Here is a 27,535-nt window from a genome sequence, read left to right on the forward strand (position 1 = left end):
CAGACAGCATACATGGGCTGGCCTGAGGCCCCCAATACATATACAGCAGAGGATTGCCTGGTCTGGCCTCAGTGAGAGAAGACACACCTAACCCTTGAGAGACTTGAGGCCCTAGGGAGTTGGGAGGTCTGGTGGGATGGGAGTTGGGGAGTGGGGACATCCTCTTGGAGACAGGGGTGGGGGCTGAGAGAGAAACAGTCAGAGTGCAGATCAGGAGGGGGAAAATGACAAAACTATAAAAAAGATTAAATATAATAATAATAATAATAATAATAATAATAATAATAATAATAATAGTCAATATTCACCACCATGATCAACTCCCCCCCCCCCAAAAAAAAACCAAAACCAAAACAAAACAAAAACCAAAAAATCCCAGTGGATTCTCTAGGGGTGGAAAAAATCATGCATTTCTATCAGTACATGTAGATTCTACACAACATGTGGTGGAGACCTCAGACTTGGAGAGAGCAGGGAATATCCACAGCAATGGCTTCACAGTGGTTTCCAGGAACATGAATAATGGGGGCTCTGCATATGGGACTTAGGGTTGAGCCAGCTTCTACCTCTATGCCCTGTAGCTTCAGCCTGTCCTGCTGGGAGGACATTGGGACACTTTCTTGAGAGATTATAGTATTGGCTACACTCTCTTCTCCAATAACAGTTGGTAGGGGAGTCAAAATGCAGAGTGAGAATGAGCTAGGGCTGGAGGTGGTGACGGTGGGCATGTACAGGGCACCTGTATGTGTTGACTCTCAGCTATCCTGAAAGGGAGCTAAGGGGATGAAGCTCTGCATTGGGGAACAGCTTGCAGCTCACTTGCTCCACTCTGGTTGTGAACACTTGTGTTTGTGTGACTACATGTCTGGTAGGTTGTCTTCGACTATTCCAGTGATGTACTAATTGATACTTGTAAAGATGAGAGAAACTCAGGATTTTCACCAACGAGAAGAAATTGGTCTGGTGATTGGGGTTTTAAGAGTGTATGTTATGCCTCATGACCAGCAGTCTCTGGAGATGAGCTGGTAGGAATAGCCAAATGCAGAACCAACCTGGTTGGGTCACAGGAGTCAGATAATCACTGTGTATGGTGTGGACAAACAGGGATAAGCTAAGGAGTTCTGCTGAGAGGAGAGGCCCAGGTATGTGGAACAAGGCCGACAGACAGAGGTCACAGGTAGGTGTTGGTTTGTGGATAAGCTTCCTAGATAAGGAGGTCAGAGAAGAGTCTGGGGAATGCTTCCTTGGTCCTTTCTCACAGTGCTAGCCATGGCCCTTTTCTGTCCACTTCTAAAATAGTCAAGTATGAGAACAAGAAGTCAGGGTCTAGACCTGATTCATTTTGGACAGTCAATGTGGCAGTTGTAGAACATGAGGGTCACTTGCCTCTGGTGAACTTAAAGTCCAAGGATGGAGCTGATCTTGAAACCCAGGTAGATGCAAAGAACATTGAACCTTCGGAATTATAGGACACAACTGGAGGCCTGAGGACAGGAAGTCGGGAGTTATTTCTGTGTCTTGTATTTGCAGGGGACCTTCAGAACTCCATAACAGTGGAATTGCTCTATTTCAGGTAGAAGAATTCTGTAAAGAAAGTCAGGGGCCAGGCATTCTGGGACAGGCAAGGTTAGTGGGTCATTAAAAGCAGCCTCCCAATTGGGGGTTTCTGGGTGGGTGGGGGAATGGGGAAAGGTGATAACTTCTGAAATATAAATAAAATACCCAATTAAAAAAAAAGCAGCCTCCCTGCAAAACCTACCCGAGGAACAGGTAGACTTTGGACTTTGAGCTCCTCTCATGGGAATCTGATTCTCTGTCCTTGGTAGATGTCCTTGGTTCTGCTGGCTGGGGGGCTCAAGTACAGGGTACGAGATATAATCAAAGCCCCTTGTGGACATGGGCTTTGAATACTCCTAGAGCAAGAAGCTAGCTTAATCACACAGGTTGGTGGCACTGGCCTGACTCCAGCATAGGAAATTACAGTCTCCCCTTCTCGCCTCCTCTCCTGGGGCTGCTGTAGGCTCAGTGGTGTTTTATCTTTGCTGAGAAGAGCCACAGTTTTCTTTGTTAGAACAACCACAGCTAGAAATTGTGCTTTGATTTTACTGAAAGCATCTGGGAGGAGCTACAAAAAAGTGAGTCCTATGTTGGATTTGGGAATGGGAGGTGTTCCAAGGGAGAAAGCAGAGCCTGGGGGAGCTTATAAAGAGGTAAGGAAGGTAAGGAAGGTAGGGCAGACTTGGTACACAGCTGAGTGGCTCTCTCTCTCTCTCTCTCTCTCTCTCTCTCTCTCTCTCTCCTTTTATAGATGACCTTGGCATAGGCTGCATGGTGTCCATATTAGTGGGTTTGTGATGGAGAAGAAAGAGGGAGCAGAGAGGCATTCTACCCCCTGTGGGTCTTCCAGTGCCAGCCTTCAGCCCTAACCCAATGTCCTCCATCACCCAAACACTGACTATATAGACAAAGGCAAAAGATGTCCTTTCATGGAAATGACAGGTCTACTACAGCTTGCTATGGCCCTTGGTGTACCCAGAGAAGACACAAGATAGATAAATATTGGGGAAAACACACGTGTGGGAGATATGAACTGTCAGGGTGAGCGACCATTAGGGGGAACAGATTGTGTTAGCCTGGTGGCTTACAGCTAGCTCAGTAACAAGACTGCTTTCAGTCTGGGTATCAGTGTGAGCATCTGCCAAGCCCTAGCCACAGAGTTCCTTCCATCATGTTAACTGGGGAAGGAGAGGTGGGCATGGAACTGAAAGCAGATTACCTCTGTGAGGGAGGGTGGGGCTCCTGCCTTTAAACATCTTGGACATCAATGGTGATGTCAGCGTGGGAGGAGTCAACAGACATGCCAAGTTGCCTCTATTTAAAGAAGACAAAAAAAAATCACTTTCGCCTCAGAGTGTGTCACTTAAAAATTTGGGAGATTTTAACCCATTTTCAAAGTTTTCTTCAACTCACCTTTGAGCAACTTTATGAACTTCTCTCTCTCTCTCTCTCTCTCTCTCTCTCTCTCTCTCTCTCTCTCTCCTCTTCTCTCTTTCTTTCCTTTTGGGGGGGGGAGGTTTTGACCTGTCCTGGCTTCTTTTCTTTCTAAAATATCTTTTTATTTGTAATTTTCCATAATTAACTTGTTATTTACATTACATCCCAATTACAGCCCCTGTTCCCTCTTCTCCCAGTCCTGCCCTTGAAAATTTCTCCCATCATTACCCACCCCCACCCCCTTGAGTACTACCCCTCCATCTAGTCTGAGCAGGACTAAACACATCTTCTCCCACTGAGGCCCAACCAGGCAGTCCAGTTAGGGGAAGGACATGCTTGTGAGACGTAATAGGGTGCACAATCTGTCTTCAGAGGACAGGAGGCCTGAGAAGTGTGGATGGTGGTGTCGTCTAGTTGCTCTGTTTAGGAGGGGTGTTTAAGAACCAGCAATCCTTAACATGGAGATCCAGTAAGCTAGGGGCAATTACAACAAAATAATAAGGGTTATCCATTTTGCTCATTGTATCAGGCAATCTTATTTTCATTTTATAGGAGAAAGAAAAGCTAACAGGGGCTGAAAAGCTCGTGGAGATTTTACTGGTATGATGTGGCTAAGCTGGGATCCGAATATGCGCCTTTCTGATGACAGAGTTTGTGTGTTGAAATTGCTACAACTCAGAGAGATCTGAAGATTGGTTCAGCCTGGGTTTGACATGGGTTAAATCACACAGCATCTCAACATCATGGTCAAGACCTCCAATTTTTACTGGACTCCGTCAATTTGAGTTTAATATAATGAAGCAGGGGTCCTTCCCCCTGATTGATCCTAACTTTTACCCACATCAGCAGTGACTTGAAATGTAAGTGATAACCACTGGCCATCCCTCTTTGAGGACCCTGCTTCCACCCACACACATAGCACAAGGTACCACACAAGGTCTGTCAAAGAAGAAAGGAGGCTGCTCACACATGGCCAGTTCACAGTGAGTTGCAAACAGACTGTTGTTTGAAGGAGCCACTGCCTTTCTGTCTCCCTTTCAAAAATCAATCTTCAGATTTCAGGCTTGAAGCCCAGGTGCAGCTATCTCCTAAAGGTACACCAGGGGTTAGAAGCGAAATGCTACACACCGCTTAACATGTGAAATATGATTTATCTTGCCTGGGCGTATATGAAAAAAAAATTGGAAGGGGCAAAAAAAAAAATCTCAACAACAACCCTTCTGTTGAGTTTTGAAATGTAAATGTTTGCTGAAGCATTGTGGAAGACAGCTTCACTTGGGCCCAGAGCTGTGTGTAAAGAGACATTAAAATGCATCATTTGCTCAGGGCTAAGAGTCATCCAGCTTGTGATATTAATGCCCTTTAAAAATAATTTGATGGCATGAAATCAGAGCATGCCTTGTGCAAAGGATTGGCTCTTGTCAATTTTCTCATGGATCTACTGAGCTATAATTGCATTTAGATCATGTCAAAAATGAAAGTTTTTTTTTTTTCTTCTTCTCTCGACTGCTTTCATTTTCTGGAAGAGAGGTAACAGGGTTCACTTTGATTCCATCTAGTGTGAAGGACCTCCCTCTGCAGGCTGGGAACAGGCCGGTCAGCTGGAAGGTCACAGTCGTTTATGACTGGCTGCCTTTCCGTCTGAGCCCAGAGGCTCCCGGCAGGGTTTGTCTGGGCACCTGAGGGAGCAGCTGCCATAGGTGGACTGGTGGCTGCTAAGGCCACTTCACTTGCAAATGGAAAAAGCCTTCCTCAAAGTGGCCTACCCAATGAATAGAAAGTGTTTAGGATGCACGAGTGTCTCCTACAGTTCAGGGACAGGGACACTTGGAAGCGGAGATTAGGTGCCGACTGATTCTTGGGCTGTATTCCAGGTCTTCCCAGGGTGATAGACGTTGGGCAGGAGTGGATGGGTGTGGGTAGAGGGGAAGAGAACAGTAGCATAGACTCTTCTAGTATTGCCTTCATTAAAAAAAAAAGTCTTTTAAAAACTTCTATTTATTCTTTGACAATACATGGATCACATCCGCCTCAATCTCCTCCTCCCATTCTTCATGGACACTCCCCAAACACATCTTCCCTGCATCCTCCCCCTTTTATTAATTTTTTATGTTTATGTGTCTATCCTTCTGCTAATCCACCGAGTCCAATTAGTGCTGCCTGCTGCAGTACGGACTGATCTTGTATAGCCAACCGTACCTGCAGTGAGCCCGTGAGTATGACAGCCACGCTTTCTCCAGGTAAAAGCACATTAGCGCACTCCCTCCCACCCTCTGCCTTTGCATGCCTCCCCTCCCCCTCCTACCCTAGCTCCCTTTCTTGAATCCTCTGGAGCAACTCTACTTTGCTGCACACACAGTATAAGGGTCCGCTTGACGTAATGAGCCTGTTGTGCGGAAAACACCTCAAAGTAACTGGATGGCTCCTCAGCTTCCTTGCAGATATTACAGCGGTAGGGAATCTGCCTCCCAGAGATCCCAGGAAAGAGCTTTCTGAGGATACAATATTGGTAAAGAGACTGATGGTCGCTCAAGAACAAGCCATTCTGTGAGCATCTGTGCAACAGCATAGGGCATCTCTGAAATGGTGACCTCTCTGAGATATTGGGGTCACGCAAATCGGCAAGACTTGTCAAGGTGTTTTTTGACTAGTTGTCTATGTGGGTGTGTGCTCTGAGGAAACAGTTTTTCATCTAGTGTCTCTGTGTTCTTTTTTATTTCTTCCTTTTGAAAATAATTTTAATGACTTTTAAATATCCATCCATACATAATACATACATACGTACATACATACATACATACATACATACATCTATACATACATACATATTCATCCCATTTATTCATTCAACACACAGCTGTTGAGTGCTTGCTGGTAGTCTGCTGTGGGCTGGGGCAGCCACAGTAGAACCTCTGTAGTTCTCCTCATGGGATTATGGCTCTGTGGGGATTAGGGTGATGGTTGCAGCCAGCTTGCTGATGGTGTCCTGGACTCTACCGCATTGGGTTCCTATGGTGATGTCCCCAGATTTACCACACTGAGGTGCCATGGACATTGCCCCTCCATGAGCTTCCACCCTGATCTGAAGTGGGCTAGTCAACCCCACGATTCTGAATGGCTTTGAGTCTTGACTCTCAGACTGTGGTCTCCAAACTCATGTAGGCTTCTAGCTCATTTCAGGGGTATGTGAAGTCAAAGGTCTCTTCTGTAACAACAGCAAAATGCTTCTCTTTTTGTCTCCATGATGACAGTGTGGCAGAGTGCTCCAAAAGTTATGTGATGTGTGCTACTTATCATATGGTGGTACCATCATGTGGTAGTAGAGGCAGACAAATCTCATACCATTAAAGGGATTGCAAACAGACCAATGATGTTATATTCATTACACTAACTTATTTTGGTATTTCAAAATAATATATATTTTTTATAAAATACCTAGTTTATATTAGCATGCTGTGAGGAGTAGAATCCATCCATTATTACTGTGATAATTATTTTATCTTACAGATGTGTGTGTATGGGTGGTGTTGACGTGTGCATGACTTAGCACACTTGGAAGAGTCAGAGGACAACTTCTACTGTAAGCCTTAATTTATAATTTGTTTGAAGCAGGGTACCCTTGCTTGCTACTATGTATAGTAGCCTAATGGGCCCATGGACTTCTGGGGAATTCTTCAGTCTCTACCACATGAATGCTGGGATTATAAACACTTGCTGCCATGACAAGCTTTACAAGGGTTCTAAGGATCTGAACTCAGGTGTCTTGTGTGCGTGCCAAGTGCCTTACCCATGAGAAATCTCTCATTTTTAATCGTCACCCTTCCCACCCTCTTCTGCTCCTGTGTGTGTGTGTGTGTGTGTGTGTGTGTTTGTCTTGACTTGAATTTCTGATACAGTAGGTTTTAATAGGCATAGCACATAAACAGGAGCTGTTTGGAAGTCTTATGTTTTGAAGAGTACTAAGGGGTCTTGGGACAAGATGTTCCTTAGCTGATGGTTCACAGACAATAGGAAGGCACGTGTGGAATGGTGGTCAGACCTGCCATAGTGATGGGAGTTTCTCAAAGGATGTTGGGGGAAGAATTGTAAGATAAGTCCTAGAGTCAGCTTCAGAAAACTTACAGAATCAAGGAAAACTAGGAGGCCAGTTCCTGCCAAAGGCACAGAGCTAGCCAGGGGAGAAGCCCGAGGTCACTGCTGGCCTCTGGACAACAATGTATTCATCCCACCACTGCAGGAGGCATTGCCACCTAGGGACATGGAAGCTTCTGCTATCTCCTTGAGTGTTGGTATCCCCAGCTTCTGAGAGTTCTATAAACTCCAGTGCTGCATCCAGGGCTGACAGCCACAGAGCCTTAGAAAGCAAACATGGTTGTTTGGGTTCCTGTGTTGGGGAGTAGAGTCCATCTTACTTCCAAACCTTGACATAGGAAACAGAGGGCAGCAGACACTTGACAATGTTTTCTGCAATATGGCGCATTTCCAGGGACTTTCTAGGGATCCAGTTGCCCTCTCTGAACCCATCCTTTGAGAAATTGAGGGAGCTGGTAACAGAAGGCAGGCATATGTTATAAATTCTGCTCAATCACCTGTATTTTGTTGTCTGTAAGACTTGGAGGCTTAGGGACCTTGGTGGCTTCCTGACAGGTGTGGTGCATAGAATACAGAAAGAGACAACTAGAGTTTGCTGTGCTCCTGGTTCAACCTCCATCCCTAGTGAGGGGAGGGAAGAACACAGCAGTTGTCTGCAGCAATTAAGAGCAGAGTTCCTGGAATCAGGCACACCAAGTGCTTATTTTGGATCTGGACTCTGCTTCTTTGGAGATGGTGGTTTCTGGACATATGCCAGGTGGCCATGTCAGAAATACAAGCACAATGACCAGCTGGGCTGCCAGACCAGGACTTTATCCACTTAACAAAGCATGCATGTTCTGTGCAGCTGTCTGTGTGATGCTTGGGTTTTCCATGAATCAGAGTGACAAGATGGGTCCCTGGAGGGTTAGGGAGAATTTGATGTAACTTGAGATGAAATGAGCTGAGAATCAATCCTTCCCCCCTTCCTTTCCCTCCCTCTTTTGCTCCCTCCCTCTCTCTCCCTCTCTTTCCCTATTTTGTTCCCTCCGTGTCTCTCCCTCTCCTTCCCTTCCTCTTTTGCTCCCTTCCTCCTTCTCCTTCTCTTTCTCCTGTCCTCCTTCTCTCTCCCCTCCTTCTCTCCCTCCCTTCTGCTCTTTTTCCCTCCTTTCCTTCCTCCCTTCCTCTCTACCCCCTCCAAATTCTTCCACCTTGTGCTGAATTCCCTCTGTCCTCTGTTGATCACTGAGAAAGCCTGGGAAGAACTGACGGTCAGACTTGGTGATTACTAGTGTGCAACACCTACACATAGAGAGCCAAGCCCATCTCCTGCCTGGCAGAGGTAGTAAGACAAAAATTATAGCTACAAGGATGCCTCTTGACTGGAGTGAGAAGAGCATGAGTTCATGGGGGCAGGGCCACACCAGCGTCATGTCCCTATGCTTGGTAGAGTGCCCAGCAGGCTGAATGACCTTCAGTGTGATGGATAGATAAATGTCCAGAGCTCTAGCTAGGTCTCCAACTCCTGCTTCCTTTCCCAACAACTCTCCACCCAAGCCCCCAAACTCATGCTCACATCTGGGCCTTGATCTGTAGGAAATTCCCCAGGAAGATGGGGGAGGCTCAACTCATTTCCCTTCTCAAGTGTGCTTCCATTTGCAAAGATCCTGATGAAGAGGCCATTGCTGTATCCAGGTTGGTGATTCTCTAATGCAACCTTCTCTACCTGCTTCCTCGAGATTCTTATGACTGCTCTGCACAATTCAAAAATATTAACTCCCCTCCCTGTAGGGTGATCTTGGAAAATCTTGGATGTCATAACTCCTTCTTAAAAATTTAATATGCATAAAGGCACATGAAAATCAAACCCACAGAACTTTTGTTTACAAGGCTCTGAAAATTTCTGTGTGTTTAAATTTAGAAGCTTGTTTGATTTAAAAAATAATAGGTGTGATTTATAAACAATAGTATTAACTTGTTTTAAAGATGATGGCTAATAAATTTTGATAGATGCACATACTCACGAAACCAATATCACCATTAGGCTAAAGGGCATTTCCATCTGCCTCCAAGTTTACTCATGACTCTGTAACCAATACCCTCTCTCATCTCCCAACCTCTCAAAACCTTCGCTATGAAGACAACATTTTCAAGAACTTTACAAGAGTGGAGTCCCACCATAAGTAGCCTTTTGCTTGTCTTTCCCCCCCCTTTAACCATGTATTACGAGGTTCAGTCATGATGGATCAGGAGTTTGTCCTCTTTACTGCTGAGTAGGATTCCATTGTTGGATGTACCACTGATTATCTGCTCACCACGCGGTGGAACGTTCGTTTCCAGATATCAGTGGCTCAGAACAAAGCACTATGAATCTTTGTGCACAAATGCTTCTATGTCTGCTGGTTCTTTTCTTGGCTAAACACACAGCAGCGGAAGTACTCGGTTTTATTTTATTGAGGAGGGGTTCTTACATGGAACATTTGTTAATCAATTTGGAGACTGGGAGCTTGGGCCACTTGTTGGGCCTGAGCATACTCATCAGTGGGGGCTGCTGCTCCCACTATGGTTCCTGTGAGAATACCTGAGGTGACATTATCCAGACTCTGGCAAGGCTAATGTTTAGGTGATGCCTCTGGATGTAGCTGGCAGAGATCAGCAAGCGAGGCCCTGGAGAGCTAGAGATGAGGGCTTTCTCATTGACTCACTCTGTCTGTCTGTCTGTGTACACATGAATGTGCATGCTTGTGTATGTAGGCATACATCATATGCTTGTTTGTGCAGAAGCCAGAGGTCAACATTAGATGTCACTCCTTGGGTATTCTCCACCTTGTTTTTCTCAGTCTCTCACTGGCTTTGGAGTCACAAAGCAGTCTAGGTTGACATGTTGGTTTGAATGAGAAATATCCCCCATAGGCTTTGGCATTTGAACATGTGGTCCCCTGATGGTAGGACTACTTGAAGAAGTTATAGGAAGGCATAACGAGCTAGAGGAAATACATCTCTGGAAATGGGCTTTTAGGGTTGAAAGCCTCTTGATGCTTCAAATTTGCTCTCTGTATCATGTTTGAGATTGAGGGTATGAGCTCTCAGCTTCTTCTTCCTGTTTCCATGTTTCCTGTCCACCATGGACTCTGAGATCTCTGAAATCATAAGCCCAAGCCCAAACCAAACTCTCCTATAAGTGGTATTTTATCACCAAAGCATACAAGGAACTAATACTGGTTATTGATCTGTTTGATCAATAGTGGCAGAGATCTGCCTGAGTTAAGACCCCAGCCCTGAGATTACAAGGACACACCAGTATTCCTGGCTTTTTATGTGGATTCTGGGGCTCAAACTCAGGTCTCCCAGCTTTCATAGTGAGCACTTTTCCAATGAGCTCTTTTCCCAGCTTGAAATCCTTTCTTCTTAAATTGGTGAATGTCAGACTCTCCAGCTCTACTTAACTCTGCCCCCTCGGTTGAGAAGCGGTGATTCAGTCCACAGGCCAAGCCATCCTGTTCTTGGTTATGAAAGGAAAGGATGCCTTGTGTCTGACTTTCCTAAACGCCATCCTTCTCCCGAGCAGATGGTGGACGAACACGGCTAATTGAGAACTCCTGTAGCATATAAAACAAAAACCAGCCAAAGGAACCCACAAGCTAAATGATATCATTATCAGGCAAGTGGAGGAAGCAGCATCTGCCCCCGCTGTGACACAGTCATGCACAGACCATGTGGGGCTGTTTAGACATCACAGGATGGCAGTCCTACCCCCAAAGTGAGGCCATGAGAGCTGGCAGCCAGCCAAGACCCCGCTTACCTCACCTGAGGAGGAATTCATGCCCTGAACTAGTCTAAATTTTCCATCTTTCCTGATCATCTTGCTATTTCTTCTACCTGTGGCTTTGCTACCTGGAAAGATCTGTGCTTTTCCAAGCTTTTTGATCTATTAAGTTGGAAAAAGACACCTTTGTGTACCCGCCTCCTGCCTGATCTTAAAATTATTTTATGGAGCACTTTATTAAGTAAATTTAATATCTTTGCCCATCTTTTATTTGATGAATCTAAAAGTGTTAAGTCATTTTGGGTTTCATATATATATACTAATTTATCATCCAGGATTTTTAAAGTTTAAAAAATTATTTGTACCTGAACAATAAAATTGTGTTTACTTATTATGTATAATATAATGTGAAATTCTAAATTGGGGAATGGCTGACTAATATACATATTACTTCATACACTTATCATTTTTTTGTGAAGAGAACACAAAGTCAACTCTCAAATTTTTTTTTAAAAAGAATATAATATACGGGACCCCACAAGATAGCTCCGTGGTTAAAGGTGCTTTCCTCCAAGTACAAAAACCTGAGTTTAGATTCCCAGAACCCACATGGGTGAGGGAGAAAGCTGACTCCCACAAGTTGGCTGTCCTCTTACTTCTACATATGTATCCTGGCATGCAAGCACCGGGCACAGATGCACATGCATGCACGTGCGTACACACACACACACACACACACACACACACACACACACACAAATGTCTTAAAGGATGCAATACATAGTTACTAACCATAGTTAGCATAACTTACACTGGATCTCTTGAGCATGTCACTCATAGCCTCTGTATTCCTCATGTGGCCCTTTCCCATAGTCTCTGATGTCTGCCATTCTACTCTCTACTTTGAGTTCAACTTTTTTTGACTAGTTTATTCTTCAAACGCTATTGATATCGATTAATATTATATTCTTTAATTTGAAGAGAAGGGAGGACAATTTTTAGAGGTTTCCATACACAAGATCATGTCATCTGCAAACTCAGAGGGTTTAACTTCTCCCTGTCTAGTTTCGATGCCTTGTCTTTTTCATACCTAGTAACATTGGCTAGGATTTCTAGTACTTACGTTTAATGAGAACGTCAAGACGGGGTATCTCCTGTTACTGATCTTTGAGGAAAGACTTTCTACTTTTAGCACTGCTTATATTAGCTACAGTTTATATGCGGTTTTTATCGTAATCAGCTACATTGTTGTCTACCCAACTTACTGAGAGTTTTCATCACGAAAGGCTGATGAATTTCTCACATTTTCCCTGCTTCTATTAGAGATGACATATTTATTTTGCCTTTCATTCTGTTCATATGATGTGTCACATTTATAGTACTGCATATATGAAACCAACTTTACACTCCTGGGATAGATTGTATTTAATGATGGCAAGTGATCCTTTTTATGCGCCTTTTCATTTAACTTGATAGTTTCTTCTTTTGATAACTTTTACGTCTATGCTCATTAAGGCTATTAGTCTATATCTGTCTGTTTTTTCTATTGTTAGCACCTTTGTGTCTAGTATCAGAATAATACTACCATTATAAAATGAGATTGGAAGTATTCCCTCTTTTTGATATTTTAGAAGCACTGGAGAAGGGTTAGTGTAGGAGGAGCTAAGGTGGGAGGGGTAAAGAGAAAAAGAGGAGGAGGAAGGAGAGGAAAAGAAGAAGGAAGAGGAGGAGCTAGGAGAGTGAGGAGAACGAGAGAAGGGGACATGGAGGTGGATGGTCGCTTGTCTGTTGCAGTCAAATGTAGTTGGTATATCTAGGTTGGATATTGGGTTACACCTCTGATTGTATGGACATCTTGTTATTAATCATTACCAAATATATAAAGCCTCTGGATAATTTAAGCATTAGAGTCTCATCTTCCTACTGGGCCAGCATGGATGGCAGGATGATCTGGGCAATGCCCAGCCTTGTAGAGACAATGTGAAAGATTGGCAGAGCCATCTCCCACGCTGGTGTCTCATGGGTGGAAGGGCTGGTGTTTCTGGCTGGCTGTTTCTAGCTGCAGCTTGCATGTAGCCTCATGGCCTCGGGACTTGGCGTCTAATCTAGGCAGAGATGCTGCAGCCTAGATAGTCGGCTTGACCGGCAGCCGTTTTTAAATAATTATTACAACAGGTGAGAATTGGTTCTTATTTAATTCATTAGTTGTTAAACTTTTTGGTGTTTGCTTTTTAAGACAGGGTTTCTCTGTGTAGCCCCGGCTACTTTGGAACTCACTCTGCAGACAAGGCTGGCCTTGAACTCAGAGATTCACTTGCTTCTGCCTTCTGAGTGCTACAATTAAAGGCATGCACCACCATGGCCTGACTAGTTGTTAGAGTCTTAGGAAGGTAAATTCAGCAGGCAAATACTTATCATGGGGTTGTTATATCATCTGTCCTCACCTTAAGGCAGACAGTGCTGATGTGATTTTGGCCTCTTCTTGTGAATCCAAGGTACATCTGGAGCTTAAACTCACCATGCAATAAGGAGGTTTAGATATGGAACCTCTTCTATGATCAGTTACAAAGGAGCTGGGGTCTTAAGGGCTTCCCCTAGATCTTCCCAGATGACTATCAACTAGAGAGTTTAACCCCAAATCGATAGGGAACTCAATAACCCAGAAGGGTGAAGGTTAGGAAGACTGACAGAAGTGGTTGATCCAGCAGTGTAGTTGGTATTTGTGTTGACTGGTAGATTTCTAAATGTTTTGAGTATCACCAGCTTAATAATCTTTCTCAGTATAATGCTCTGGGCAGCCATTATTAATTGATCAAATTGATCAATTGATCAAAGTCAGTACCTTAGGTAAAACTCATTTATCAGCCCTGGATTAAGGCCTTACTTTCCTCAGGACTATTTGCTTTTACACACACACACACACACACACACACACACACACACACACACACACACACACACAGCTGCAAAGACTGGACATGTAATACTATTACTTCAATCCCCATCCTCTCATCTTTAGGCAGTATGGAGACTGAAGACTTCTCATGTTCCCTACTTTGTTGCTGCAATGTATTGTTCTAGGAGTAAGTTATCCACCATCATGAAAGAAGTTGGAGCCAATTTTTGGCTAGCAATGAAACTAGAGAAATAGAAGGTCCTTAGCCCTTCTCAGCCTGCATTAGTGTCTATGTTAACATATGCTTTAGTGGCTGCAGAGTTACCATCTAGTAGACTCTAGCTATCATCCTTGCTTGGTTTAGAGTCAAATTTTAACATGACTGCCCCCCCACCCCTGTATTTGTAGTTGCTTGTGGGCAGGCATGTTGCTGCTCTCACATAGGATTCAGAGGTGGTGACTTTGTTTCTTAAGCCTTTATTCTTTGAATGCAGGCAGAGGCTCACTGTGTGGGCTCTGCAGTGTTAGCGCTCAGAGTGTGGATTCTAATGTAAGTCAATTAGTTCTTGCCTGAGGCTACTGTGGAATGGACTTATATTTTCTGTATGCTTTGGGTCTTGGGCCCCTAAATACCTTTCTTCCTTCTTTTATTGTCAGAGAGGCTTGGTTACTGGAGATCTGATCTCCAAATTGGTTGGGGTCACTTCTATAACTTACCTATTTGAAGAAGTTGGAAATGCTACCTTCTTCCAAAAGAGAGGGGATCAATTTCTGTAGTCCATACAAAATGAGATAGCCTTTGGAGCAAGTAGTCTTCAGGGCATCACCTCTTGTGTGTCCTGATCTTGAGTGTGTCTCCATATTGCTTAGCATTTAGCGGTCTCTTGGTTCCTGCATAGCAGGCTGCAAACTGGAGACACGTGTCTTCTTACATCTAATTTTTAAAGTGAGGGTAGAGAGGGCATAGAGAGAGAAAGAAGAGGTGAGTGTAGCCTCAAGAAGGGATACGAGAGGAGACACCACAGACAAGACACACATACCTTTTCTTCTTCTGAGGAGCACAGCTTAGGGAAGACAAAGAACAGATGTTGGCAGTTCAGCAGATTGTCAGGCTGGGTAGCACAGTGAGGCACAGGGAATGTGTTTACAGGAACAATTTAAGAAAGAAGGCACAACTTTTATTTGTACGTGTGTGCGGTGTGTGCGTGTGTGTGCGTGTGTGTGTGTGTGTGTGTGTGTGTGCATGCGCATGCTTTTGTTGTGGGTATGTACTCATTAATCTGGTCCTGTAAATAGGTAATAAGCTCCCCCTATGGTATATTCTCCAATGGCTTTGCGAACATGGAAGAATTCATTTGAATCCAATATTCTCAGAATGCCCTGTTCATTTAGTAATTAGAGTATTTTATCCCAAGAGATCCCTGCAGCCCTCACTTTCAGATCTCCCAGACCTTCATCAGCATAGCTCACAGCCTGCGAGACACTGTGATAAATTGCTGTATCTTTCCACTTAAATATTTGCACCAGGTTTATAGAGATTGTAAATAAGAACTCATTTCTTTATTCTTGTGAGTCAGTCTTATTTTTGCCTAAAGTGGACTTTATGAACTTGCACGAATCAGAATAAACAGTGAACCCAGTAATTAGCTCTATATTTAATGCTTCAAAGAGGTGGCCTATGTGTGTGCATGTGTGCATTTGTGTGTGTGTGCATGTGTGTGTGTGCATGTGTCCATGGAACATTAAGAAGTGAAAGTGCTATTGTGATCCATTTCTGAAGAAGTTCTGCTCATGTAAGACCAGAGCTAGTGCTCAACGGAGGTCCTTCTGCCCCGACCTTCATTGCTTCTTTAGCTGTAAAATGGGGAAACAATGCTTACTGCCAAGGATGATTGCACAGAACAGAACTGGACATTGTAGAGGCCACAATGTAGTGCTTGTATATGACTCTTTCTCCGCAGATACCTAGTGTTTCTAACTCTCCTTGGAGAAGACGTGCACTTCTTACTCTGTCATTGGAAACTCGCAGAAAGTTGTCCATCAAATAAATAATAATATTATAAGAATTTATTGTATTGGATGAAAGCCTGGCTCTTAATTTTGTCAGATATTCCCAGAGAGAGCCTAAGGAATGTTTTCTTGTAGACAGAGACCATTACAGAGAGATACAAGCAGTACAAATGCAGAGTTCAGATGCTCGGTCCTGACTGGTGCATCTACAACTCATCTCCTGCACCTAAGACTCATGTATCATTGCTGAAGAGGGAGCAGAGTAATTGTAGGAGCCAGAGGGATGGGTTCCTCTGAGATTGTGTCTCCTAAGAATGTTAGAAGTCTCACCAACATGACTGCCTAAACAAGAGGTGAACAAGGATGACAGCAATAGACTTTAATGTGGAGAGGCAAAAGTTCACGAGGCCTCCATCCTACATGAAGAACTACTGGTTACTAGGAAAAGCAGGGAGAAGAATAATATAGTGTTCCCTACAGAAGAACACACAAATTGGTTGTCCACTACTAAATGGTCAGCTGGTCAGCCCTGAAAGAAGCATACATACAAACAAAGTAAACAGGTTGTATTTATGGAACTGGGAATCTGCCTGCCTGCCTGCCTGTCTGTCTGTCTGTCATCTATCGTCATGTGGTATATGTCTGTGTATGCAAAAATTAATGAAAAACAGGGCAGTAAGTTTCAAAGAGCAAGGTGGGTTGCATGAGAATGTTTTTGAGGGAGAAAAAAGGAAGGAGAGAATGATGCAATTATAATCTCAAAAATTAATAAAAATGTCATAAAATAATCTTGCCCTGGGTCATAACAAACATTGTAGTAACAGAGAGCAGAGGGCAATGGGGACGGTGGTGGCCTAGAGGCCCAGAGGCCCAGATTAAACTATGTGAGTTTGCATCTCTTGTGCTTTAAGAGCTCTGTGACTTTGGACGTGTCACTTTCTCTGTGTTTCAGATCTTTATCTGTAAGATGGACATATCAACATGGATGTCTTAGGGAATATATATGTATATGTATATGATGTATATGTATATGATGTATATGATGTATATGTACAGGTATATGTGTGTGTATGTGTGTATATTGCTTAGAACTGGGCATGGTGTTCAGTGGTACATATAAACGAGTGTGAGAGTGCATATACCAAAGCCTGTGTTTGTGGAGGTTGGAGCAAAGCATCAGGTGTCCTCCTCCCTCGCTCTGCCTTATTGCCTTTAAGTAGGGTTGATCACTAGGCTAGCTGGCCAAAGGCTCAGGATCTCTGTCTCACAGCCCCAAGTGCTATCAGTCACAAGCATGCACAACCATGCTGGCTTTAAAAACAGGTGCTGGGGAATCAGACTTGGGTCCACCTGGTTGCAGACCTGGTGTTCTTATCCACTAAGCAATCTCCTCATCCCCCTCTTGGCTTCCTTAATACTGTCACCACAGCCATTGCTCTTAGTGGAGTGGCCTTAGGTATGAGAAATAACTTGGGTCAAGTTTTGGTTCTCCCATTTCCATTACTGTTCTGACCTTGACATTCATTTACCTGTTCTAAGCTTGCCTATGGTTATGCCAATCAAGTGAGACAGTGTTTGAGCTGCTTCACAACGTGCTTGCCATTGAGGGAGAATGTCACCTGCATCTACATCTTGGTATCACGAGGACATCATCATTCATAAAATCTCCCCGGGTCCTGTGCTGTTTCTTACCCCATGAAGAAGCTTAGACATTTCTTCATTCTGGGAGGAATAGTCCTACATCTTTGTCAGAACTCTATAAGATGGAAGAAAATCTCTAGGGCAGAGAATAGGATATGGAGTTTTCAGTCCCAAGGCAGATTTGGCTACAGAGCCAAAGTGGTAGTGAAGAGGCTTCAGCTATGCAGAAGGTAATGGGCAAGTGGCCTCATGCACTTACCAGCCGCCCATCGTGGTCTTCTCTTCTAATCCTGGTTATTAACTGTATTTTCTTCCACCTTCAAATTGTCCTTGGTAAACTTTATGTTATATGACTTCTGACATTGATCTAATTAAGAGAAAGACTCCCCTCCAGCTTCTGCTGTTGCCAGAGAGATCCTTAGGTATTTTTTCCTCTCCCTCTCTCTCTCTCTCTCTCTCTCTCTCTCTCTCTCTCTCTCTCTCTCTCTCTCTCTCTCTCTTTCAGACCAGCACACATTATGGAGACTCTTTTTCCTCTCCCTAGATTCTGAAAAGGAGTGACTCTTTTCCAGAGGGAAAGCAGCACAGTAAAGCCAAATTAAAACGATAGCAACCCAAACTCATAAAACAAACAAGCAACCAGCCCTCAAGGAAACAACTTTTGGCCTTCATTTCAATCCTGCCCCAGGTAGTGGTTTGCTCTTGGGAAAAGTAAGGAAAAACTTCCTGATTGCTGGAGAAGTGTGAGACTGTCACCCCCACCGTGTTCTCACACCCACATCTTACCACGGCCTCCTGGGAGAGAGGATGGCTCCACTACAAGTAGAAATTGGATGAGTGTATTTTGGTAGCAATTGGGAAATTAATGCATTAATTTTGTAAGCAGATTAATAAAATAAGGCTATACATTTAAAACAATTGGCTGAATGCAAGTAAAGCTTACATGGTGACTGCATGCAAGGCGTTGTACATGCCATGTGTACCCCAACTTCTCAAATCCTTATCACTTCTTGACTCGGAGATAGTGTCATTACTTCCCATTTCCAGATGTGAACCTAGAGGCATGAAATGTAACTAACTTCCCAGGGTTATATGATGGTCAGTGATGGAGGAGGTTCTACTGTGAAGTGAGTTCCTCATGTTTAAGCTCTGATCTAAACTCCACAAGCATCTTTAACTAAAAGTCAGCCTTGGGTATGGAGAGCTAAATACAGAAAGGCAAAGTAACGAAAGCCACAGAACTAAGAGATTAAGGACTCAGCCTTGACTCCTAAAGCTTTATCTCTAGCAGCTTAGACCTGTCCAGCACATAGCCAGATGCATCTGACCTTTGAATGTTGCAACATGATGTTGTTATCTACAAAGTTCACTTGGAAGAACCAGACAGTCAAGTTATCCCGAAAACTTGTCAACATTTTTTTTTTTACAATATTTTAAGTATCTTAGGGTTTTACTGTTGTGAGCAGATGTTATGAGCAATGCAACTGTTATAAAGACAACATTTAATTGGGGCTGGTTTACAGGTTCAGGGGTTCAGTCCATTATCATCAAGGTGGGAACATGGTAGGATCCAGGCAGGCATGGTGCAGGAGGAGCTGAGAGTTGTGCCTCTTCATCTTAAGACTTCTAGAGAATATTGGTTCTCACTTGGTTAGAAGGAGGGTCTCATTGCCCACCCCAACAGTGACATACTTTCTCCAACAAGGCCATACCTATTCCAACAAAGCCACATCTACTCCAACAAGGTGACACCTCCTAATAGTGCCATTCCCTGGGCCAAACATATTCAATCCACCACAGTAAGTTTAAAATTTTGTGTTAGTGTTCACAGTTATCCTGAGGCATGTGTAGTTCACATGGACACACCCATAAGTACCTATATATAAAAAATGTAATGACCCATGTCTGTAACACTATCATGAGTGAGACAGGAGGCTCCCTGGGTATGATGGCTGCTCATCTTGCCAAGTTGGTAAGCTCCAGGTCAATGAGAGACTACATCTAATACATGTGTAGGTATAGATATATACATACATATATACATATATACATACATACATACATACATACATACATACATATGGCTGATAGCAATAGAAGATGTCTGAGGTCAATCTGGCCTCAACTGGCATGCACATTTATGAACACACACACACACACACACACACACACACACACACACACACACACAAGAGAGAGAGAGAGAGAGAGAGAGAGAGAGAGAGAGAGAGAGAGAGAAAGAGAGACAGAACAATTCTCTTTTAGTGCTAGTGTTAAATGCTAAAAGCAAGAGCCCCCAGCCCTGCTTATCAGCGACCCAAGTTCAGGAATCGTCAGCAGCAACTGGACAAAGGCAATGCTTATAAAACAATATCATCTTCAGCAGTAACTTCCCTTCCATCAAAGACACACTGCCTCTACCCTTCCACCAAACGTTCCTTTCTTCGTGCTGCTTGCAAACATTTCCCCAGGTTACTGGCTCCTTTTCAAGACACCTCTGCAGAGGGTCCTAATTTGCATCGCCATATGGAAATCCTCATCTTGAGCTGCATGGCTCCTCCAGGCTGTAATAAGCCAAACAGAATCACACTTAGATGGTGTGAGAGTGGGGCAGCCTGACAGCTCCTTCCCTCTCACTCCTGACCCCCCTTTCCCAGAATGCAGGCATCTGCTGTAGGCTCAGTTGCCTCTCTAGTGGGAAAATGCCTGTTGTTTTCCTCAACGAGACATGGTAGGGTTCTTTCATCTACTCGGCGTACGATTTAAATATGAATTCATAGAGCAGAAATACCTTTGCTCAACCACAGATAATGTCAAATCGCTCTGCTTGATGATGTCCTGCCAAAAGGGACTAAATGACAGTATTTGGGAAAATAACATTAGCCATGTAGAGGTGATTTGTTTATTTGTTTATTTGTTTTTTGAGATTATTAGTATAATTACCTTATTTTTCTCTTCCCTTTCCTCCTTTCAAACTCTGTCATATTACCCCCCCCCACACACACACACTCCCCCACTCTCATTCAAATTCATGGCCTCTTTTACTTTAAAAAAATATTATTTGTGTATGTATGTACATTTCTAAATATAATCTGCTCATTCCATATAATGTTACTTGTATGGATGTTTCCAGGGCTGACCATCTGGCACTGGACAGCCAGTTGGTGAGTTAATCCACTGTCGTGTGCTGGTCCCTACATATTTGTGAATATGGATCAAACCACAATTTTAAATATTGATGATTTTTTATGGTTCCACTACGTCTCCCTTCTCACTTAGTTTGTGTGTGTGTGTGTGTGTACATGTATTCATGTGTATTCATGTGAATATCATGGTTTGCACATGGAAGTCAGATGACAATCTTAGTTATCTGCCTTTACCCTCTGAGTCTCTTTGTTGTTTATTACTGTGTGTGCCAGTCTACCTGGCTCAGAAATTCTCCTGACTCTGCCTTCTATCTTTCTGTAGGAGCACCAGGATCACAGATGTACTCCACTGTGCATGGTATTTACATGGGTTCTGAAAACTCAACTCAGGTCTTTATGTACTTGCATGACAAGTACTTTACCCACGGACATCTCATCCCCTACTCTGAGTTTGCTGAACTGTAAATCCTGTGGTTCTTAGACAGGCAGATTTTTTTTTTTAAAAAGCTTGTTTTTTTTTAAACCAGTCAACAAACAAATTCTCATTGGGAGTCTTAACTTGGCCAGGCGCTGTCTGAGGTGCTGAAAACATAGTGGTGAACAAGGGCAGAGCTTCTGCCCCAACTCATTTACTGGCCGGAGGGATACAAGACAATAAAAGAACAAAGAAAGGCTTGTACACATGTACACACTGTGGTAGATCTGCAGACTGGAAAGATATTGTGACAAAAAATTATAGGTCATCATGGTTGGAGTCTGCAGTGTTCCCCATAGGCCTGTGTTTTAATTGCTTGATGCACAGCTGGTGATGATATTTTGGAGGCTGTGAAATCTTTAGCTGACAGAAGTAGTTTCACTAGAGGCAGCCATGGAAGCTTATCCTCAGCTCCTGGCTCTTGCTTTGTCTCCTTGCATCCAGGTCTACCAGTTGTCCTCTGCCACGTGCTGTCCCTATCACGAGATGGTCTGAAGCACAGAGGGTCAAGCAACCATAGACTGAACCCTTTTAAACCATGTGCCTAAATAAATCTCCCCTTGGGTTGTCTCTGCCAGGTGTTTTGGTCTCAAAGTGACTAATACAAGAAGTGATCATGAAGTGCCGCCTCAATACGCCACCCAAAGGCGTCATTTTTCAGATGAGAGAGCTAGGCATGAGTCACTCCCACAGGCTTACATTAAAAGCTCCTGGCGAACCCACAGCTGACGTAGGTGCTGCTTCATAGGTGATGTTGTGTTTCACAGAGCAGTGCAATATATGGTCCTCATGGGGGAGCATCTTCTGATTTTTCATAAAGGCATGAGGGTAAATATAGTCAGTGTACTGGAGAAAATGCTGGAAGAAGCATGCTATATCCCTGTCTTAGATAACTAAGTTCAGGATGCTGTGAAAGCACGGAGTTCTTGTATTTATTCTTACTAAATCAGAACTCTTAACAGTGAAGTGCACATCCATGCACTGACTAGAGAAGGTTCCTAAACTATGGACCTAATATTCGGGTGGCTTATAGCAAGGGGAGTCAAGGAGAAAGCAGGGTCCGAGAAAGAGAGTAGTGAAATGGTGAAAGTAGAAGTGAAAGTGGTACCAGGAGAAGAAGAGTAAACTGAGGAAAGAAAGCTGCTGATGAAGAAGGCCTATGCAGCCCATGGCTCTGCTCAGCAAGCACACTAGCCCAAGGAATGCTACCTCGGTTTATTAATAACAACGCACTGGCCTTTGCTCAGGTTTCCTATTTCTGTTCATTATACTTGTTTACTGTGGGAAATCCTTCAGGACAGAGCCAGCTCATCTTGTGGTTTGGTTTTGTCTTAACAGCTAAGAGTTTCCAGCAGCTGGGTACAAAGCTTTGAAATGTCATCTCTGAATTTGTCTCAGGCATGACACACCTCTTATCCATCCTACACTGTATTGTAGGAGTCCTTACACAAAGCAATAATGTCAACCTCTCACTCAAAATCTCTTGGTACCCACCACTGCTTATTATATTGAGATCAAGCTAGCTGTAGGAAGCGTCCCAATTTTCTATTGCCCAAACTTAGTAACTCAAAATAATAATTTATTATTATCTCCCATTATTCTGAGACTGAAGGGCTCATCTGGGTGGCTCTTGCTTCGATAACCTGGAAGATGTTACCTATCACTCATGTGTCTGGTGGCTGGACTGAATTGGCTGGATCGTCGAATCAGACATCTCTGGCTAGACATGGGCTTCTCTATGTGGCTCTTGAGAGTCACAGCCTGCTGGTCATCACAAGGCATTTTCCTATACATCCCTTGGATTGTGTATATCCCTTGGCTTTATCAGAGTTAGTGGAGACAGGAGTGCCAGTCTGTTAGGCCTGAGTAGGACCATAATAAATTTCCTTACATTCCGTTGACCATGAACCATCCACATGCCAAACTCATGCAGTAAATATGGGAAAATTTGTGGTCATCTAAAAATCGGTTGAAAATCTTTTGATCTTTTTGTATGAGAACCCTTCATATATATATACAAAGGACACAAGCACACACCCTCATGTCTTGTCTTTGTGCTGTATTTACCTGTTTCGTAGCCTTCATGACATTCCCACCTTCCACTCCCACATACAATCTAAAGTGTCAAGGCTTAGTTTTAAAAATGGCATCGAAGCTGATTTCAGTATTTCAGATAAGGTTGCCCCAGTATAGAGTAGCACAGTTGGCCAATCAGCATCCTTTTTATAAAAACATAATCCTATGCATACAGTCTAAGTCTGCAGTCTCTCAGTTTTTTTTCAAACCGTCCATGCTATGCTGCGGATCTATATTGAGCTAGTATGACATTTTAATTACAGAAGGTAATTGTGGAAAGTCTGTCATTTATAGAACACAAAGAACACTTGCTTTCTCTTCACTGAGTGTCACCCACAGCCACCTTTCTGCTCCTTCTTCTATTACTAAGGGTCCAGGGGTGCAGGTCTGCAACCCTCTTTATATACGTTTACCATAATTTTTAAATTTACCTAATTTTAAAAGTAAAATTTAGTTAACCCACATCTCCTTCATTGGAAGTTCATGTAGTTTTCCTTAAACCTAAACGGAAGACATTTTATTTTTAAACTAAAAGTGATCCTATTGCTTTCAAGCCAAATTACTGTTACCTGTTATATTCGTTTAAAAATCCTAATTTTGCTGGCAAAACTCCTTGAGATTTATATAATTCTAGAATCAATAAGTATGATATTCGCTGATATGTAATTTATAGTAGGACAGGGTCTCACAGCATTCTCCTAGAGAACGCCCCACGAGCTTCAATAATCAAACCCCCATTGGTTCTGATCAGCTGATTAACTGACCTGTACCATCATGAGACTTGTGTTTCCATGGAACTTTAAAAAGCAAGAAAACAAAAAGACTGCCAAATATTTGGCTACATTATGTCTGCCACATCTCTTTTATGTCCATTTTTACTTTTATCTCAGAAAAGAGATAGAGAGTAGATTGCTCCTTTAAAACTCATGTGTTGTCTTGTTCTAGTGTTAAAAGAAATCCACCAACTGTTTAATTTCCAAGGATTACACACAGTCTATTGGACAATAAATAATAAAACCCATTTGTAAAATTCCAGACGTTTTTCCACTTTCCCTCAATCCTTTCTTCTCATCTCCAAATCCTTTAAGTGCCTAGGGCCGTAGCTCAGTGGTAGAGAGCTTGCCTGTGGTGCCTGAGACTCTTGGTTCAATCTCCAGTACTGCCAAAGAGAAATCCTTTAAGTGTACATTCATCATGGCTCAGATGAAGCCAATAATTTGGACTCATTTAAAGCAGCCTTGATCTGTCTTCTTATTTATCCCGGATTAGTGAACCATGTGGACATATTTGCTCTACCTTCTTATTATAAAAGTTATAAGTAGTAGTGTCAAGGTGAAAAAAAATGAAAGAAGAGCCGCTGTGCTTTTCTTATATTCTGTTCACTCTCTGCCGTCTGCTTCAAGTAGCAGATGAATCTTACTCCTCTCCAAAGTAACTGGGAGCTTGCTCACCTTGAGATTCTCCCCGGCTACCATAACGCCTTACTTGCTGCAGGTGACTTAGTCACAACTCCTTTGGTGACAAGAAGCAGCAGGACAACTCAAACTTAAATACATTCGATACCAAACACAACTAACTATAGAGATTCAAATTGTTGTCCTTGCCCTCTCCTCTGCAGAATCTTTCTCTCTGACCTCAGTCCAAGGCAGTCTACTTTCTCAAGGTAGCTCCCTTCAGATCTCCAAATTTTGAGAAAAATACATTTCCTTTTCATCACAAAATCCACAGTGTTAATTCTGTTTCATCTGATTGGCTTAGACGAGGTCATGTGGACATTTCAGAGAGAAGGGTCCTGAGCATGAGCTCTGATTGGCCTGACCTGACTTATATGTCTACCCGCGTATGTCGCTTGGGCTGGGATCAGCTCTACACAAAGGGCAGTGAGAGACCAGACTCTCAGAAGAAACCAGACTTAGAAAAGAGCTGGTCTCCTGTGAATTAGGCCAGTGGAGGAGCTGTTAATCAGTGCAGAAGGAATGCGAGATACCCTGAATTCTCCATCTTTTCTGACAGCCAGTCTCCCAATGTTATCTCTCCTTGGAGAACCCAGGAGGCAGATGGAGAAACTCTGGGAAATGGAGTTGTTGAGGAAAAGGTGGAGAAGGTACAGCTGAGAATGAACTGGAGGATGAGTGGCATGCTGCTTGCAGCAAAATGTTATAATCAAAAGCACTTTTGTGTGGGAAATTAATAGCTATGTCTTAATCATTCTCTTTTCTAGAGGAATAGTCAACTTGAACTTTTCTGCTTCTGGTCACAGGTCCTGGGATGTGCTAGTAGACCACAGGTTCTCCATGCTACTGCTAGGCCAGAGGTTGTCAGTTTAAATCCTGAATCATGGTCCAGGGTCTAGAAAGAAAGGCCAGCACAGCTAAAACCACGGAGAGCTACTTAGGATGCTAAAAGCAAGATACACTTGCTTTCTAAATAAGGAGAGCCTTGCACCACTTAATGAGGGGTTACATTGCAAGAGATTCTCTTTAAGGTGAGGTCCTCCGTACATCAAGAATCCTAGAGTCTAATTACACAGATCTAGATGGCATAGATCATTCAGGGTGGCCTCTTGATGCAATTAGAAGAAGAGATACGTGTAAAGTGTGCAAGGTTGTTTCCAGCATAACAGCCAGACCTTGAAGTCAGCTGCTTTATTAGCAGTTTAGTCTAATGATTAAAAATATAGTAAATACATAAATGAATGATGCTGTCACTTATTGTCATTACCAAGTAGTATATATGAACATAACCATATGTGCTCTACTTCGACATGACTGGCAGCACAGCAGGCTTGTTTATACCAGCTTTAAGACAAACACAAGCGATGTGTTGTTCATGATATAAGCATATCCGTGCTGTCACTGGGTGTTATGGTTTGAATATTAAGTGTCCCCAACACGTTCATGTGTTGAAGGTTTGGTTCCAATCTGGTGGTGCCATTTTGGAAGATGATGGAAACTTCAGGAAGGAGGTTCTAGCCAAAGAGAATAAGTCACTGGGGGAGTTTCTTTAAAGATTATTTCTGAACCCTGTCCCCCTTTCTCTGCTTCTTGTCTGTCACAAGGTAGGAAACCCTGCTGCAACATATGGCCTAGTTAGATTCACGCAGCCAAACATCTATGGACTGAACTGTGAGCCAAAATATCTCCTGTCATGCTAGGTTGTTTGGGTATCCTGTTACCTAAATGCTGTAGAAACCAATACGTGAAGGTATAGGAGTTTCCTAGATTCATTATAGTCTCGTTGGGCATCACCACAAAACCATCTTCACTTTATAAAATGTCATTTAGTGCCAATGTGACTGTACACATAGATGCTTGGTTCCTGAGTCCAAATAGGATAAGTCACGGGGTGGGTTCAGACTATGAGGGAACTGGGTTTTCTGAATCTTTTAGATTTCTCAGTGTGGGCTGGAAAGAGTTTGGCAGCGATAGACTCCTGAGGTTAAATATTTGACAGCTAGTCTAGCCAAACTGGTATGTTTTATTTAATATTACCCCTCTTCTAAAAAGCCTTGAGGCAGTGTGGGGATCCATTGTACCAGACTCAAGATTGTTCTGTGAATGTAGTCATGGAGGGACTCTCAGTGTAGTGTCACATTGTGATTAGAACCTACAATATAGCATCCACAGGCCTACTCCAAGAACACAGAATACAGCCAAAGATTTGAGCATATTTGTTTCTAGAACTGTCTTCTGTTTTTTGAGATTACAGGCTCTCCGAGAGGGGCTTATTAGATGAGAGGTATTTCATACAAATCCCCAGGGTTGGAGCCAATAAGGAAAATTATTTAATTTGGTTTAGATAGTATTAATCAGGGTAGGGTTTTATGTCTGATTGTCATTAACCTTTTAAAATAGAGGCAGTCTACATAGAAAACTAGATTTCAGGTTTTTGTTGGAAAATTCAATGTTCAGTCAATACTGGCTCCCTAGTCACAGAGGCATCAATGCGCTGTCTCTTTAGACAGCATGCTTTTGAGGTTAGTCACAGCCCCTCCTGTTCTGGTTTTCCTTACCTACACTGGAGAGCCTGTTGCCATTTCCACATCTCCTGTGGGCGGGTCCCACTCATTTGCTCCACCTACTGGTACTCTTGGGTTTCTAAGTTTCTAAGTTTCTCAGAGACTAGATCAGTGTTTTCAGAGCAACTCTTAGTGGACAGACAGGGCTGACTCTTCAAGCATGAGACGATTGGCATTTGTGAGTTCTGTGAGGATAGAGACCTCAGTTCCTCAACTTGGGACTTCTGAATAATGGGAGACTGTGCTCTTAGTCACTGTGAGAAGATACTTCATCTCTCAATCTTGGGATTGTGCTTCAAATGACCAGACTTCCTCAGACCTGGGTCATCCAGCTGTATCCAGGGAGGGCAAAGAGTTTTCTCCCTGGAAGTTTAGGATATGCAAGAACCCTGGTCCTCTTGAACAACAACAAAAAGAAATCTTATAGGACTACACAACTTCT

The sequence above is a fragment of the Arvicanthis niloticus genome, chromosome 1 (assembly GCF_011762505.2).
Source record: "Arvicanthis niloticus isolate mArvNil1 chromosome 1, mArvNil1.pat.X, whole genome shotgun sequence".
Classification (NCBI taxonomy): domain Eukaryota; kingdom Metazoa; phylum Chordata; class Mammalia; order Rodentia; family Muridae; genus Arvicanthis; species Arvicanthis niloticus.